General features: G+C 35.8%; 1 long non-coding RNA gene across 2 annotated transcripts; it reads left to right on the plus strand.

Annotated features, from left to right (window-relative positions):
• Nucleotides 1–1,144: 1,144 nt before the first annotated feature.
• LOC120187583 lies at nucleotides 1,145–3,639 on the plus strand. 2 transcript variants are annotated; one of them, XR_005522311.1, is made up of 4 exons: nucleotides 1,145–1,208; nucleotides 1,605–1,667; nucleotides 2,615–2,652; nucleotides 3,487–3,639. It is a non-coding gene; the product is annotated as an uncharacterized LOC120187583 (long non-coding RNA). The 2 variants fall into 2 exon arrangements; XR_005522310.1 differs by lacking the exon at nucleotides 2,615–2,652.
• The last annotated feature ends 12,839 nt before the right edge of the window (nucleotides 3,640–16,478 follow it).

Here is a 16,478-nt window from a genome sequence, read left to right on the forward strand (position 1 = left end):
TTTATTTAACAAAAGGCTCTATTATTCATTATAGACTAGAAAGGCACTAACCTAAGAAATCACGCCACCCTTATTTTAGTTGTTAAAACCACCTAACATAATGCAAGCAGCTATTGCACACATTAGCAGTAATCCACCAACACACGCAATCATCACTCATGCAAACCATGCACAAATATCATATAAGCTAATATTTACACTACTTCATCAGTCTTTAAGACCAAAGCAGCTAATGACATTAAGCTTTTGTCGAAAGATTGAAAGATTTTGTAAGAGACTTAGTAAAACCATCAACAAGCTGATGATGACCAGGAACATAGCTCACACAAAGTGCACAAGTACCAACTTTTACATGCACAAAGTGAACATCTAATTTCACATGTTTAGAACGAGCATGGAAGACGGGATTGACACTCATAGCAACAACACTTTTATTGTCACTCCAAACGACAAGGACATCCTTACCACTCACTCTTATATCGTCAAGAAGAGTACATAACCAAACTACATCTGGCACGACATCGACAATGCCGCGATTCTCGACTTGAGCAAATGACTTTTGTTTTCTCAAACTCCACGACACAAGATTATCACCAAAAAAAACACAATACCTAAAGATTGACCTTTGATCATCGAAATTACTGACCTAATCAACATCAGAAAAGGCACGCAGACTCAAAGGAGCACTAGATGCTTGAAAAAGAAGACCATAATCTATAGTACCACTTAGATAGTGAAGAATCTGTTTAACCACTACCCAATGCAACTCATACGGTTGATGCATATACTAAGCAACCCTGCCAACACTATATGTAACGCCCCAAAGTTTCATTAAGGATTAAACTTGTAAATAAAATTATTTCAAGGACAAGTTATACAATTTCTATGTGTTGTGGGATTAAATTTGGGGGAGATTAGTGACTAAATTAAAATAAAAGAATTACACATCTCTAAGGTTAAATCAAGGGAAGAGTTTGACTCTTTAATGAATTATTATCCATAAAAGTTATAATATATTTTGCTTGGGTGGACATGGGCCATTAGATTAAATGGGTTTTCCATATTCAATTTAGACCCTTGGATCTGAATGAAATGTGTGGTTGTTATTTAATATGAAATAAGTTGTTTGTAAATAAAGAGTTGGAGAAAAGATGCAAAGAATTATTCATGTTCTTCTCCTTTAAGCCAACGGGTAATAGAAAGGCAAGGTAAAATCTCCCTCTTTTCTTCATTTCCTCAATTTCTAGTTAGATTTGAGGACAGTTTGTGAGAGACTAAAATTTTTATATCTTTAAAGATGAGTATAAGAAGGAATGTGAAGCTGAGTGTTAGAGGCATGAACAAACTCCATCTCGGGATTTTAGCAACAAGGCAGGGTGTTATAATCCTTAGTGGTGTTATGACCCTATTAAGCATGACATTTTGTTGGGGTTTTAGTAATTAATCTTGTTGGGGGTTCTTTCTTATTTCATGGCTTTAAAAGGTGTTGAATTGAGCCCTAATAGTTTTGTATGAGCAGTTTAGTCTTAATAAGTTATTAATTGGATGTTAATAAATTACCTTATTGTTCAGAGTAATTAATTGATGCCATGTTCAATTTCTAGATCGCACATATTCATGGAAAATGGTCAAAGGATCGGACTCAAGCTCGAATTTAGGAAATTAAGGTGAGTACCCCTCAGACTCTGAATTATTTCATGATTAATGTAATTTTGATGCGTTGCTTGTCGTGTGTGAACACTCAATTCAAAGGCACGAGTAGTACCTCTTAAGAGCCTCATTTAAGCGATAAATTTATTTGGTAGAACTAATATGAGCAAACTTAGTTTACCAGGTTATATGATGAGTTCAGAATTTGATTGAAGTGTTGGAAACCTAAAATTTTAAGTTGGTAACCTGTTTTTAGGTTATAATGTGATTTTAGGTTGTAACCTATTTATAGGTTATAATGAGATTCAAGTTGTAACCTATTTTTAGGTTATAATGAGATTTTAGGTTGTAACCTATTTTTAGGTTATAATGAGATTTTAGGTTGTAACCTATTTTTAGGTTATAATTGGATTTTAGGTTGTAACCTGTTGTTAGGTTATAACTGGACTTTAGGTTGTAACTTGTTTTTAGGTTATAATTAGATTTTATGTTGTAGCATGTTTTTAGGTTATAATTGGATTTTTAGGTTGTAAACTGAATTTTTAAGTTGGAAACTTGATTTTAGACTGTAAACCTGTTTTGAAGTTGGAAATATGTGTTATGACTTTTGCTATGTAAATTTGGGGTATTTCTTAATTATTTGCATGTCTAGAATAACACGAGATAAATGAGTAAGAACGCTCGTTTAAGAATAAAAGTGATTGGGGAACCCTCTGTGTTAAAAGATTAAAATACACTTAAAATAATCAAAGAATAAAAGGATTAACGATATGATCAAAGAACAAAAGGATTTAAGTCGTAAATTACATGGAATAGTTGTATAAAATCGTTGAAGGTGAAAATGACCAAATTGCCCTTGAGTACTTAAATGATCATAACATAGTGGTTTAATGAGCTAATAAATGTGTGATGAACTTTATAATTAATTAAATGTGTATTTCTATGATGCACAAATGATTGTTAGGTTGCATGACTTAATGCACGATGTTAGGAAGGCTTGAGGTAAGTGATCCTGTTTAATTCTATTGATGGGTGATTATACCATGGTAAGTTCATTGCATGCATCTTGATACTGTTTTTGCCCAAGTAAACTAGTTAGAGGTCGTTGGTACAATGACATGCCTATGGTCGAGCAGCTGCATCTTTTTCTCTCAAGATCGTTCACCTTAGCGGAGCAACTCTGTGATAATTAGAGATTTTGCGTCGGTATAAAACTTTATCCTACGTCATCTAGATAAACCCTTATTAGAGTTTACTTCGAGCGTCCTTATAATATTTCATGACGATACACAAATATTGATGTTTCTATCCATGATATACATGTGTTGGTTACTTATTATTATAAGCATGATATACATGTGCTTGCTACTGATTATTATGAGCATGATATACATGTGTTGGTTACTGATGATTTATTATATGCATGATCTTTTACCCATGTCGACGAAAGGATTAAATATGTTAATTTGGATAAGGCAATTGTCGAATAAACCATTAATGATGAGAATATTATGGTGGAGAGCACTTTAATGAATCAGAAAAATATCCTAGATCGGATAATTACATTGTCTATTACATAATGAACTTAGAGTTATTAAGATCATGAATATGATAGAATGTGTAAGGTAGTCTAACGAGAAAAGACATGGTATCCTCTAGACTTTGGGTAGGTATAATAAACCTGACTGATAATGATATGAATATGAGAATCATTGAATAATGGCTTAATATCATAAATGGCTAGTATGTTGAATTTATGAGACTCATGAAATATAGTAGGGTCGATGTGTACTCAATGGGCTTAGTAGCTTACTCTTTTAATTATTCCTTTTACAGGTTTAGGTTTCGGGGGTCACAATGGGACCATGATGTTATGAGAGTCTTAGTGGGAGTACCAGAGTACAATGATGAGGACTTTGAGTGGTCATGTAGGGATTATAAATTTATTCGAGTTGGTTGTAAATTGTTCATTACATATTTTGTTTTCAAATAAAGGAGCTCCACCCTTTTCTAAATCTTTATTTATTTTTTTACCAATAATGATATTATTGGTTTGAACTCTTTAGGTAAATTGTAAATTTATGAGTCGGACTTGTAGGATCACTTCGGTGGTCAATGTGATATCGTCTACTCGGATTTGGTTTTCGGGTCGAGTTATGGGTGTTACACTATATACAACATCGGGCCTAGTATGACTCAAATACAACAATGAACTAACTATACTCCTATAAGCTTTAGGATCAATAAGAGGATGGCCTACATATTTCACAAGTTTGGGAAAAGAAGCCATAGGAGTAGGAGTAGACCTAGCACCCACCATATTCACACATTCAATAAGTTCACAAATGTATTTATATTGACTCAAAAATAGCATACCATCACGACTGTCAACCTCAAGACCAAAAAAATAACTAAGATCACTAAGATCCTTCAAATAAAATTCACAACTAAGATATTGAACAACATCATTAATCACATTATTAGAATCACCAGTAATGACGATGTCATCAACATAAACTAAGACATAAACACATCAACCAACATTTAGCCGAATAAACAATGACAAATCAGCTTTAGCACTTCTAAAACCAATACTTAGTAAGAAAAACGAAGTTTAGTATACCAATTCCGTGGAGCTTACTTCAACCCATACAAGGCCTTCTCTAATTTTCACACAAGGGGAACACAACTAGAAGACGTCTCCTCAAACCCTTGCGGTTGAACCATGAACACCTCCTCAACTAAGTCACTATTAAGGAAAACGTTATTCACATCAACTCATCAAAACCAACCACCAACTCGTCAAAGTACCAACCATGTTGAACTGCTAGTGATAAAATCACATTAAAAGTCGATGATTTGACAACCAGACTAAATGTGTTATACAAGTCAAAACTCGAAAAGTGAGTAACCCTTCGCAACGAGTCTAACTTTATACCGAGTAATCGAACCATTCAGGTTTCACTTAATTCGAAACAACTACTTACAATCAATGAGGGTTTGATCTTTAAGAAATGGAACCAACTTCTAAGTTTCATTATAAACAAGAGCATCATATTCAATCATCATAACTTGCTTCCAGTGAGGAAAAGAAAAAGCTTGCCGAACCGTCACTAGCTCAAATTCATCAGAGCTATTTTGCACAACATGAATAAGCTTTGATTTAAAAATACCAAGCTTGCTCCTAGTAACCATAGGATGTTGATTTGACACTTGAGGGTAATTATCCATCTAATCATACACTCGAGATGACAATACACCACCATGGTCATCCACCCTAACACCATCGCTAACACCTAACGTGAGGTTTCTTCTTCACACAACACATCATTACTTGGACCAGCAGGCACAACCTTAGAAACCATTTGCCCAACAGGAAAATCAATAGGACATTCCCAAGTCTATAGTGCTCAACACTCATATGTGAAAGTAAAATAGACTCATGCATAATTGGTGCATCACGTGGGGAATAGTCTAACGTAGAACCATGCACAGCTCGTACATCACAAGGTAAAATAGAGATGGGAGCATGAGTAGCATCATCATGATCCAAATCATGTTGATTCTCTTGATATGAGACGCCTCACCAGCACGTAACACATCCACAGCTCTAAGAACCACATAAATGTCACTAAAAGGACGAAAAAACAACCCCATCGGAGACACTCATATGTAAAACAAAATCAAAAGGAAACACTATCTCATCGAAAACCACATGCCACGAAAGATAAAAATGCCCATCCGGAGCCAAGTAGTAGTACAATTTGTGATTAACACTATACCCGAGGAATGTATATAGTTGCAAACGAAAGCTAAATTTATGCTCCCGAAACGGATGCAAACACAAGAAACACCGACATTCAAACACCTGCAAATTATCATACGACAGAGTTTTACCAAAAAGGATTTCAAATGAAGAGACGTCTTCCAACACCTTGATAGGTAACCGATTAATTAAATGGAAAGTCGTAACAACCGCATACGACTAATATTTTAACGGTAAGGAATCTTGAGCTAACAAAGTAAAAGCCATATCAACAATGTGTCAATGTTTATGTTCTAATACACCATTTTATTACGAAGTGTGAGGATAACTAAACAGATGAATAATCATATCATTTTGAAGAATAGTTGACAAACTTCGAAACTCACCACCCAATCACATTGTACTTATTTAATACTAGCATAAAATTGCATACACACCATCTTTTGAAATAAGAGAAAAGCTTCCAAGGATTGAGACTTAGCCCGTAACAAGTAAACCTACACATGACGAGTGTAAGCATCCGTAAACGAAATATAATACTTAAAGCCATTAGAAGATACATGAGGCGGTCCCCAAAGTCCATAAACAATGATACAAACAGTGAATCATATGTTGTTTGAGATTGATTAAATAGAAGTTGATGACTTTTTCCCATTTGACAAGCAACACAAACATTGCTATTAATCTCCTTAAAAATGACATTACAAGAACGACCCACTTTCACCAACACATCATTAGTCGGATGCCCTAAATGTTTATGCCACAAGTCATAATTCCCACTAGGAAGAGATGCCAAGTTGGTTTCTACCATACCTCCTCCTAGATCAATTATAAAAGAGTCAAACTCGTATAAGCCATAATTTTCACGTCCTTCAAGTAGAAATTCCCTTGCACGCTCATCACGAACAACACACATTTGAGCATGAAACTCCAAAAACACTTCATTACCTCTAGCAAGCTTCGAAACCAAAAGCAAGTTTTTAGTGACATTCGGAACAAGAAGAAAATCATTTAAAAATAAAGTGTGAGAAGACGTAGATAAGAGAGAGTGACCAACACGATCAATAAACAATCCTTTACCACCATCGACAATGATCTTACCAGCGCTATAGAAGGTGGCACTGTCTTCCACAGCCGTTGCATCAACCGTAATATGGTGAGTTACACTAGAGTCAACACACCAATGAGGCCGTAAACTAGCTGCCTTACGCATATAAATACTGCCAAGACCAACCTCACCAACCAAAACCACACCCGAACCTTCACTAGCATGGGAATACGAACACCCGACACCAATAGTGCATATATTCACAGAAAGAGAGCGAGCCTAAACATCACCAATAACGGAAGTCTACTACACAACATACTACAATGCTTATATAGAAAAACACTAGCCTAAGAAATCACGCCACCCTTATTCCAACACATCTAACAGAATGCAAGTAGCTACTACACACATCAACAGTAATCCACCAATGCACGCAATCATCACTCATATAAACCATGCACAAATATTATATATTCCATTATGCTTGAATAGCAGTAATTTTCTCTTATTGTTCAACTTTTTCCATGATGAATTTAGCTCTCCCAGCTTCTTGTGCAGCCACCTTTTTAGCCTCAATTGCAGTAGTGGAATCCTTCTCAAAAGTCAGACTTATAATAGACACATCATCAAGCTAAATGTTGAAGTTAGCTGCCTTCTTAGTCAAAATCTTCTAATTATCATTCGTAATATTCTAAAACCACAATACTTCAACTTCATAAAATTAATCCAAACCATTTATGCTATTAATCCAAACCTGTTGGTATATTATTCGAGGATAAAGCTACTAGATGCTCATGATGGTTGTTTATCGATTAATAAACTGAGAAATAAGAAAGCAACTATATCTTCATTTCATATATTAAACCTGCTAAGTTACATTGCTTATATATCAAACAGTTGTTGAATAAAGAAGAAAGTAAAAAACTGTTAGATCCAACAGTGACAAACGTGCTGACCAACAACCTAACAACCCTAGGTTTTTCTCATCTATAACAGAACACACCCTATTGAGCAGAGCATAAGCCTGCTTGAACCTGCACCATGCTTGCCATGCACACATTCAATTTCCAACATTCTTCCTGTTTCTTCTTTTCCTCCTTACTTCAGCAAATATACATTCACTTTCTCTCGAAATGATTTGAATGCTACTTTGGACAATGGCTTTGTGAGCCCATCTGCAGGTTGATGAGCAGCATGCGGATAGCTAACACAATTTATTCCTAGCAATTTTCTCCCTTATAAAATGAACATCTAAATCTGCATGTTTGGATTGAACATGATGAACATGATTTGCACTTAAAGATATTGCACTAGTATTATCACACCATATGATAGGATGTTCTTGTCTCACCACTCCAAGATCAGTCAGCAGGACATCAATCCAATCAACTTCTGCTGCAGCATCAGCTAGACTGCGATATTTTGCTTCCATCATAGATATGGACACTATCTTCTGCTTCTTTGTACTCCAAGACACCAAATTATCACCAACTAGCACACAGTGACCTGACATTGATCTGACATTGATCTTTGATCATCCACACAACCACCCCAATCAGCATCAGCAAATGCTACGATGCGTAGTACTTCCTTAGACGGTTTAAAAGCTAATCCATACTCCACTGTCCCAGCTAGATATCACAAGATACGTTTGGCATCCAATAAGTGATTCTCGCGTGGCTCATGCATAAATTGAGCTACCTTGCTTACACTTTACACAATGTCTGGTCTTTTGTGACAAACATACAACAATGCTCCAACCATGCTTCAAAATTCACGAGGATCTTCAAGCAGTTTTCCAGTATCTCGTTGAAGTTTGTTAGAAACTACCATCTAGTAGGGGAATCATTTGACATGCCAGTATTCTCTAACAGTTATAAAATAAACTTCTTATGGGACAAGATTAAGACTTCATCACTGCGCTAAACCTCAATTCTTAAAAAATAATATAAATCACTAAGATCTTTCAATGAAAAATTATCTCGGAGTGAATGAACCACTCGTTCAATTGCAGAAGCTGATTGACCAGTAACAACAATTTCATCTACATAGACAAGTACATAGGTAACTTCTCCTTGAAGAAGAGAAATAAACAGTGATGCATCTTCCTTTGATGCATGAAATCCCATATGTACAAGACTTTATTTCGTCTTGGTATGCCAGTTCCTGGGAGCTTGTCGCAACCCATACAATGCTTTGTGAAGCTTACATACAAGCTTGATGCCATCCTCAACCAACTCTTCAAAACCAGGTAGTTGCTGCATGAATACTTTCTCATTCAAATCACCATGTAGGAAGGCATTATTAACATCCACATGTCATAGTGGCCACTTGTTTGTTACAGCCAGAGATAAAAAACATTTAAGGTTGGAAACCTAACCACTGGGCTAAAGGTTTCTTTGAAATCTTGTCCAGGCACTTGCAAAAATCCCTTGGCAACAAGATGAGCTTTCTAACGGTGAACTGTGCCATCAGGATTCTGTTTCAACTTGAATAACCATCTACAACTAACTATTTTTCTCCCAGTTGGCAATGGAACTAATAACTATATCCTATTTCGTTGCAGAGCAACTAGTTCATCCTGAATAACTGTTACCCATTGACTGGAATGCATAGCCTTATGAATATTAGTAGGTATAGCAGAGTCCACTTCAACAGAAAACACCCTTGGTTTGAAAATACCATGCTTACTTCTAGTAACCGTGGGATGAGTATTAACTACATGTAACTGACCAGTATCGCAAACATCTTAAAGATGAGGCTGATCTGATTCACAAGCAACATTGTCACTAGCGACTATAGCACTACTGAGGTGTGGAACATCAGCTGATTGATCAATAAGCTCAACTTCACTACCCAATTCACAACCATGACCTGCTTCACTCATAGTATGACCTGTCTGAGATGATTCACTAGTAGATGCCTAAAATGGAGCCATTACTTAAGGACACTCGTTATGTCGTTTAGCAATAATCTCAAGTTCTGTTGATCGTTGTGAGTGTTACACCCGATGATCAACACATTGTTTATCCACTGCAAAAAGAAAAACGAGTTCATCAAATTTTACATGTCTGCTAAAAAAACACGACCATTTGATCTAAGGCATTTAAACCCGCGATGATGAGAGCTATAACCCAAAAATGCGCACACTTGAGATCATGGCATCAGCTTGTGAGATTGAAACACTCGAAGGTGTGGAAAACACCTACAATTAAACATTCTCATGATTTTGTAGTCATGTTTCTTACCAAACAGTTTCTCAAATGGAGATACATTATTCAAGACTTTGGTTGGAAATCTATTCACAAGATATGCAGCTCTAGTTATTGCGTAAGACCAAAATCAGATTGGGAGAGACACATGTGCCAACAACACTAGTGCCAATTCAATTAAATATCGATGCTTACACTCAACGACTCCATTCTACTCAAAAGTATGAGGACAAGTAACCCTATGCAATACACATGCCTTGGCTAATTCATTTGACCAATTCCTGTATTCTCCACCCCAATCATTTTGTACTGCTTTGATTGGTGAAGAAAACTGAGTCTGAACCATGCTTTGAAACAATCGAAAAGCAACTATGGCCTGTGACTTGCCCTTCAATAGATAAACCCATGTATGTCTAGTGAAAGCATCTACAAATGAGATATAGTAACGAAACCCAGTCTAGGGCTCAAGTGAAGGCCCCAAAGATCAGTAAATACAAGCTGAAATGGCTTATCATAAATTGTAGTGGAGTCAACAAAACGCAACTTGTGACTTTTACCCAAACAACAGGCAACACAGGTTTGATTTGCATTATTTGGAATATTAATATCAAAGGACTTACAAACCAATTTCAAAGTAGAAAAGCTAGGTGTCCTAATCTTTTATGCCAGAGTTCAAATGAATTACAAGGACCATTCACTGAATAAATGACCGCTTGGAAAAGTATATGCTAAGGCAAGTAATTCTGTACAAGTATAAACAATCGAATCAAGTAATAAAGGGTAAGTGAGTTATCATCTCCTCAAGGATTGATCGGTTCTTTTTAAGTTTCACCACAACCAGAACTAGTTGTCACAGTTAATTTCTGAAGTCTTGTCAAACTAGAAAACTATTAGTAATAAAGAAAGAAAATTTTATAAAGTATGATTACAGAAAAGTTTGGTCGAGGCAAAATAAATATACAAAACTATCGAATTAAACTAAATAATGCAAAGACAAGTGTTGATTTAAATATATTCAAAATAACCTCACATATTCAAACTTTTCATAGAGCACTCATGCTAATATTTTGTTATGACAAGCAATTGCTCTAAGTTTAGAACGAATTGTTATGATATACTTAAGCTGCTCGACAAGATTACTGAGTATTCTTAGATGATTGTTATGACAATACTACTCAGTGTTAACAACAACCATTGGTTTTTCAGAATATTGTTGTAGCAATACTTCTCAGCGTGAACTATAATCGTTGTCTATCCTACACTAGCGTCTATCCCTTTTAGTTGATTGAAACCCTCTCCTTATCTCTATGGTAGACAAGTTAGAACATCACCATCCCAAATCCATTCCATTGTTCAAGTAGATCTATCTTAATTCTCTTGAATATAAGAAACAATATCTAGACAAACGATAATCTCTCGAAGCTCTTACAGTGTCAAGATGTGTTTCACCCAGACCCCAGACAATCTCTTGAAGCTCTTACATTGTTAAGGAAAAATATTTAAACAATGAACAAAACAGACATGAGCAAAAGCATAATTCATCATTCATAAAACCAAAAATAATTGTTTCGGAAAAAATAAAGATTAACACCATGTAAAACAGTTCATGGTGTTGTCAAAAAGTTAACCAAAGTATCATCGTTTTACTACAAGCCCAAAACAAAGTAAAGAAATTAAGAACAAAGGAAGAACGACTCCCGAAATTAGGGGCTCTGTCGTGACATCTCTGATCAACACTGCGCCTGCCCTGGCGATCAACCTCTCTCGAGGTTTGACCGCCGCTCTACTATAGCCTGGATATGGAAGACACCAAGGACTGTCGGTTAGAAAACGGTGGAGAAACAATGCAGTTGTTTGCTCACGCTTCAGTTAAAGCTCTTCTTACTTCCTTGCATCTTCTTTTTGGTGGCCATGGTTGGGTAATTATAAAGGGAAATCTCCTAGGGTTTCGCGTAAGTGAAGATTCCCTAAATACCCATTATTTTCTTATCCAGAATAAAAAAGGAAAGACGACTGGTTGTTGTCAGAATCTTGAGGGCTTGCTTGCACGTGAGGGTAGTCGTACAGTTGGCATGTGACATAAGCAATTCATCATATCCTCTTCAGACTTCCAAGATAAACCTTGCCTTGGTGAGATAAATATGCTCGTCACTATCTTTATCTTCTCTATTCCACTGACCTTTGCAAAATAATTTATCGCGACTGAAATGTTCTTCCTTAGCTAATTTCCTGCACATACACAATCCACACAAGCCCTTTTTCCTCGGCAGTATCAGTCAAACCAAATAAATGTTGCCTAAACTACACTTATACACTACAAACAAATATAACCTAAATGCAACTAATATATTTGTGCATACTTTGTTTAGACGAGCAATAACTTAAGTAAAAATACTAGAAATAGAGTATTTTTATGGAGTTATCACACCCTCAAACTTAAGCTATTACTTGTCCTCAAGTAATGGACAGTAGCTAGAGAAAAAATTAAGATTGTCATGGTAAAACAATATTAAGAAAATCATTTGGTTTGAAATTTCATCCCTCAGTAGAAGTTTGGCCTCAATATGTTCGACTGTCATATCAGTCAAGCACCATCTTCTAGTCAGGATTCCTTGCTATTGTGTGTGGGTGATTGTAATCAGTCTATACATTAAAGTAATTAGAAAACTTCAAGTAAGTGCTTCTGTTTTGTCAAGGCGTCAAATTATTTGTCAGGCTCGGTTTAGAGCCATCCTGTGACTACTTTCATTCACTTATATGCCTCAGCAACCCTTAATTTTTAAGAGTTCGACCTTAACCTTAAAATTCTTCGATGTCTCGGCAAGCAGATAGTTTTTTCCTAAAAATGTTAATGATTACCTTAAGTAGAGACAACCTACAATCGTGTTTATAATTTTTCAAAGAATCAAGCCTAAGGTTGGTTCTCTTTTTTCGACATTCTTAAAGATAATTCTGGCCTAGGAAATTAAATTATGCATTCATCATCAGGTATCCCTAATCCATTCCAAACAATAGGCTTAACATGCTTATATCATGGTAACCAAAATTTTTAACCAATTATCATCAATTACTTTTTAACAAAGTGTGCTACAATACCTCCCCCAAACTTGAGGGATGCATTGTTCTCAATGCATGAAAAAAATAAAATACATTTATTTAAATAAATTCAAATATAAAAAAAAATTAAAATGCGATTTTACTATGGTGGGGTGGCTTGACTGGACGCACGCGTTCTGCGTCATTTTGGAGGAGGGGGACTCTCTGATCCCGTATATGCTGTTGAAATTGTCGAGGGAGATGGGTGAAGGACATGGCCCGCTGTTCACTTAATGCATCATTTAGCGCTCGGGGCTCGTGTATGTTGTTCTTCAGCTTGAGTGGGTTGTGCAGGAACTGGAGTCTAGCTTTAAGCTATTTCAGGAACTAGCATTACTTGACGGACGGGGGACTATTCTAGTGCTTGCTTGGGTACGGGTTGAGTACGGACTGGATTGAAATCTTCATCAGCAAAGAATTCGGGTGGAAAATTAAGGCAAATAATCCTAAAGATAATTGTTTTTTAATTTAAATTCAAACTTAAACTAGTCTCCCAATGCAACTCTGCTCATCCATATTCCAGAAGGCGTGTGGAGAAAGTCTTCTAGAAACCGTCGCTGGCTGGACCTTCTAGAAACCACCACGTCAGACAGCGTCGTGCCCAGAGTCGTGCCCATGTCTCCAGCCGTGACCAAATAATAAAAAAATGCTAAATGCGCCCGTTTTGTCACTAATTCTAGAAAGTAAGGACCTGCACGAAAACAAACATAACACGACCAATTTAGCAGTAATAATTCTTCAAAACCGAAGAAATAACGAGCAAAGATTAACGATTCTGAAAACTCATCAAATCCCTCCTCACTTATCTCATGCTTGTCCTCAAGTATGATTAATCAAACTAGTCAAAAATTTCATTTACCGTTCTTTGTCAAGTTTCACATTCAACGAAGCAAGGTATAGACCACAATAACTATTCAAGTCAAGAAATCAATCAATTGAACATCACCAATTGGAACAAGTCAAGTGCAATTGTAATATCCATTCATTCATTAATCTCAATGATCATAACTCAACACCTTACCAGGATTCACTCAAATCACTCAATGTGTTTGGGGTAAAGAAACGCTCAATGTCAGAATCAACACGATATTACCATAAGCCTGCAAGTAAATCAAATCTCCACTACTAATAAGAACAAGATGCATAAATCAAAGGGTCTTTTATTGATTGTAATGAGACTTAGGTAAAGGTGGGGAAAAAGGCTAAATATATGGCTAAATATTCAAGGCAAGGAACTAACAAATGGTAATCTCAACTCCATCAAAACATTAAGCACACCAAGATAAAAAGACAACATATCAAACAACAATTTTTTTTTTTGAAATGCATTTTCTCTCTCTCTCTCTTTGTTTTTGTTTTGTTTTCCATTTTCACGTCTTTTTTTCTTTTTTTTTTGAACAACTCTTTTTTTTTCTTTTTCTTTTAGAAGTGTTGTTGTTTTGTTTCTTTTTTTCATAGAGCATACTCGGATAATTGCTCACTTGCCCTGAAAAAGGTAGAAAAGAGGGATAAAACAGAAAGGCTCGAGTTTATAAATGTGGTAAAAACAAAGAAATGGAAATGGCTCAAAAGTGGTTAACTAGGAGAAAATAGCATGGGTAGGAAATTTAGTGGGGAAACGGAAAGGTTAATCCTAAGGTGCCTAAATCATTTTTAAGCATCATGTTCATGTATAATCTCGACAATATTTATCATGCAGGTTCTAGAATACCAATGTCAAATTCGACACACTCTATCCAACAAAATGAGAGCGAAAATGATATGCTCGTAAAGGCTCAAATTTCACCAAATTGTTTCATGCATTGAGCTAATCACATTTCAACCAACAAAGGCATGTAATATCACAAAAGCACCAACTTGATCACAATTCATGCTATTCGCTATCAAGAATATCCTAACCTAAACAATTATGTGTTCCCAAACAAGCATAGTATTCCAAAAATTTTCAACAACACAAAGACAATTAATGAAATTTTCAACAAATCCAATCAACACAAACTAGCATTGAAACATAAAGATAAGAACGGTGAAATTCAATCCTATACTCTACTCCCCCTCACTTAAAGCGTTTTTCCTCAAAACGAAAAATTAAAGTGCAAGAAAAGGAATAAAGTACTCCCCAGATATCATGTCGGTTTTACTAACGTGCTCCGTTTAATGAAACGGTGCACACGACTGGGGCATTTTTTTTTCTGCTTTGTTCGACTGTTCACTGCTTAATAGTCTCCAAAATTAGCACTGTTCGAATCATAATTTCGTAAATCTTCGTCGTTCAAGTTTGAATAAAAAAAATTTGTTTCCTACAAAATAAAAATAAAATAAAACATGCTCGATCGAAATGAAAATAAAAGTGAAAATAAAGATAAAAAGTAAAAATAAAAATATAACGGAAAAACAATGGGTTGCCTCCCATGAAGCGCTTTTATTTAATGTCGTTAGCTTTCAGACTATAGGTTCTTCTAAGTTGTGATCTTCAATTAAGAAAACTTCACTGTTCGCATAATATGGTTTAAGCCTGTGTCCATTTACTTTAAATCGAGTGCCCAAATTGTCCTCAATTTCAACTGCGCCGTGAGTGAATATTTCAGTTACCGTATAAGGTCCGCTCTATTTTGATTGAAGTTTACCTACAAAAAGTTTTTTTTGAATTAAAAAGAACTTTTTGTCCGATAGAAAAAGATTTAGAAATAATTTTTCGATCATGGAATTCTTTTGTTTTGTCCTTATATATTTTAGCGTTGTTGTAAGCATCTCTCTGGATTTCCTCAAGATCTTGTATATGTAATTTTTGTGTTTCGCCTACCGCTTCTAACTCCATATTGCACTGTTTTACAGCCCAATATGCCTTGTGTTCTAGCTCGACTAGTAAATGGCACGGTTTACCGAACACAAGGCGATATGGTGACATGCTGATAGGTCCTTTATATGCAGTCTGATAAGCCCACAAAGCGTCAATTAATTTCAAGCTCCAATCTTTGCGATTTGACTTAACTATTTTCTCAAGAATCATCTTTTCTCGGTTTGAAATTTCTGCTTGTCCATTTATTTGGGGATGATAAGCCGTGTCGATTCTGTGACTCACTCCATGTTTTTTCATGAGCACATCAATTACTCGATTGATGAAGTGTGTGCTGCGGTCGCTTATTATCGCTCTCGGTATACCAAACCTGGAAAAAATACAATTCTTTAGAAATTGAACAGTAGTTTTAGCATCGTTGTTTCGAGTGGCTGTAGCTTCTACACACTTCGAAACATAATCAACCACAAGGATTATATAACAATTGCCAAAGGAAGAAACAAATGGACCCATATAATCAAGCCCCCAAACATCAAATATTTCGTATATATGTATAGGATTAAGGGGCATTTCGTTTCTTCGACTCAAATTACCTGCACGTTGACAATTATCACAAGATTTGCAAAACAAATAAGCATCACGGAAAATATGAGGCCAAAAGAATCCGTATTCCAAAATTTTATGAGCGGTTCGCTTTGGTCCAAAGTGTCCACCACATGAATAAGAATGACAAAAATTAAAAATTGAGCTTACCTCGCTTTCAGGAACACATCGTCTAATTACCTGGTCTTAACAATGCTTCCAAAGATAAAGATCATCCCAAATGAAGAAACGATATTCTCTTTTAATACGGTTTACTTCAACTCTCGTTAAATCATATGGTAATTTACCTGTAGCTAAGTAATTGAC

Source organism: Hibiscus syriacus, unplaced genomic scaffold (genome assembly GCF_006381635.1).
Source record: "Hibiscus syriacus cultivar Baekdansim isolate YM2019G1 unplaced genomic scaffold, ASM638163v2 tig00113725_pilon, whole genome shotgun sequence".
In the NCBI taxonomy this organism is placed as follows: domain Eukaryota; kingdom Viridiplantae; phylum Streptophyta; class Magnoliopsida; order Malvales; family Malvaceae; genus Hibiscus; species Hibiscus syriacus.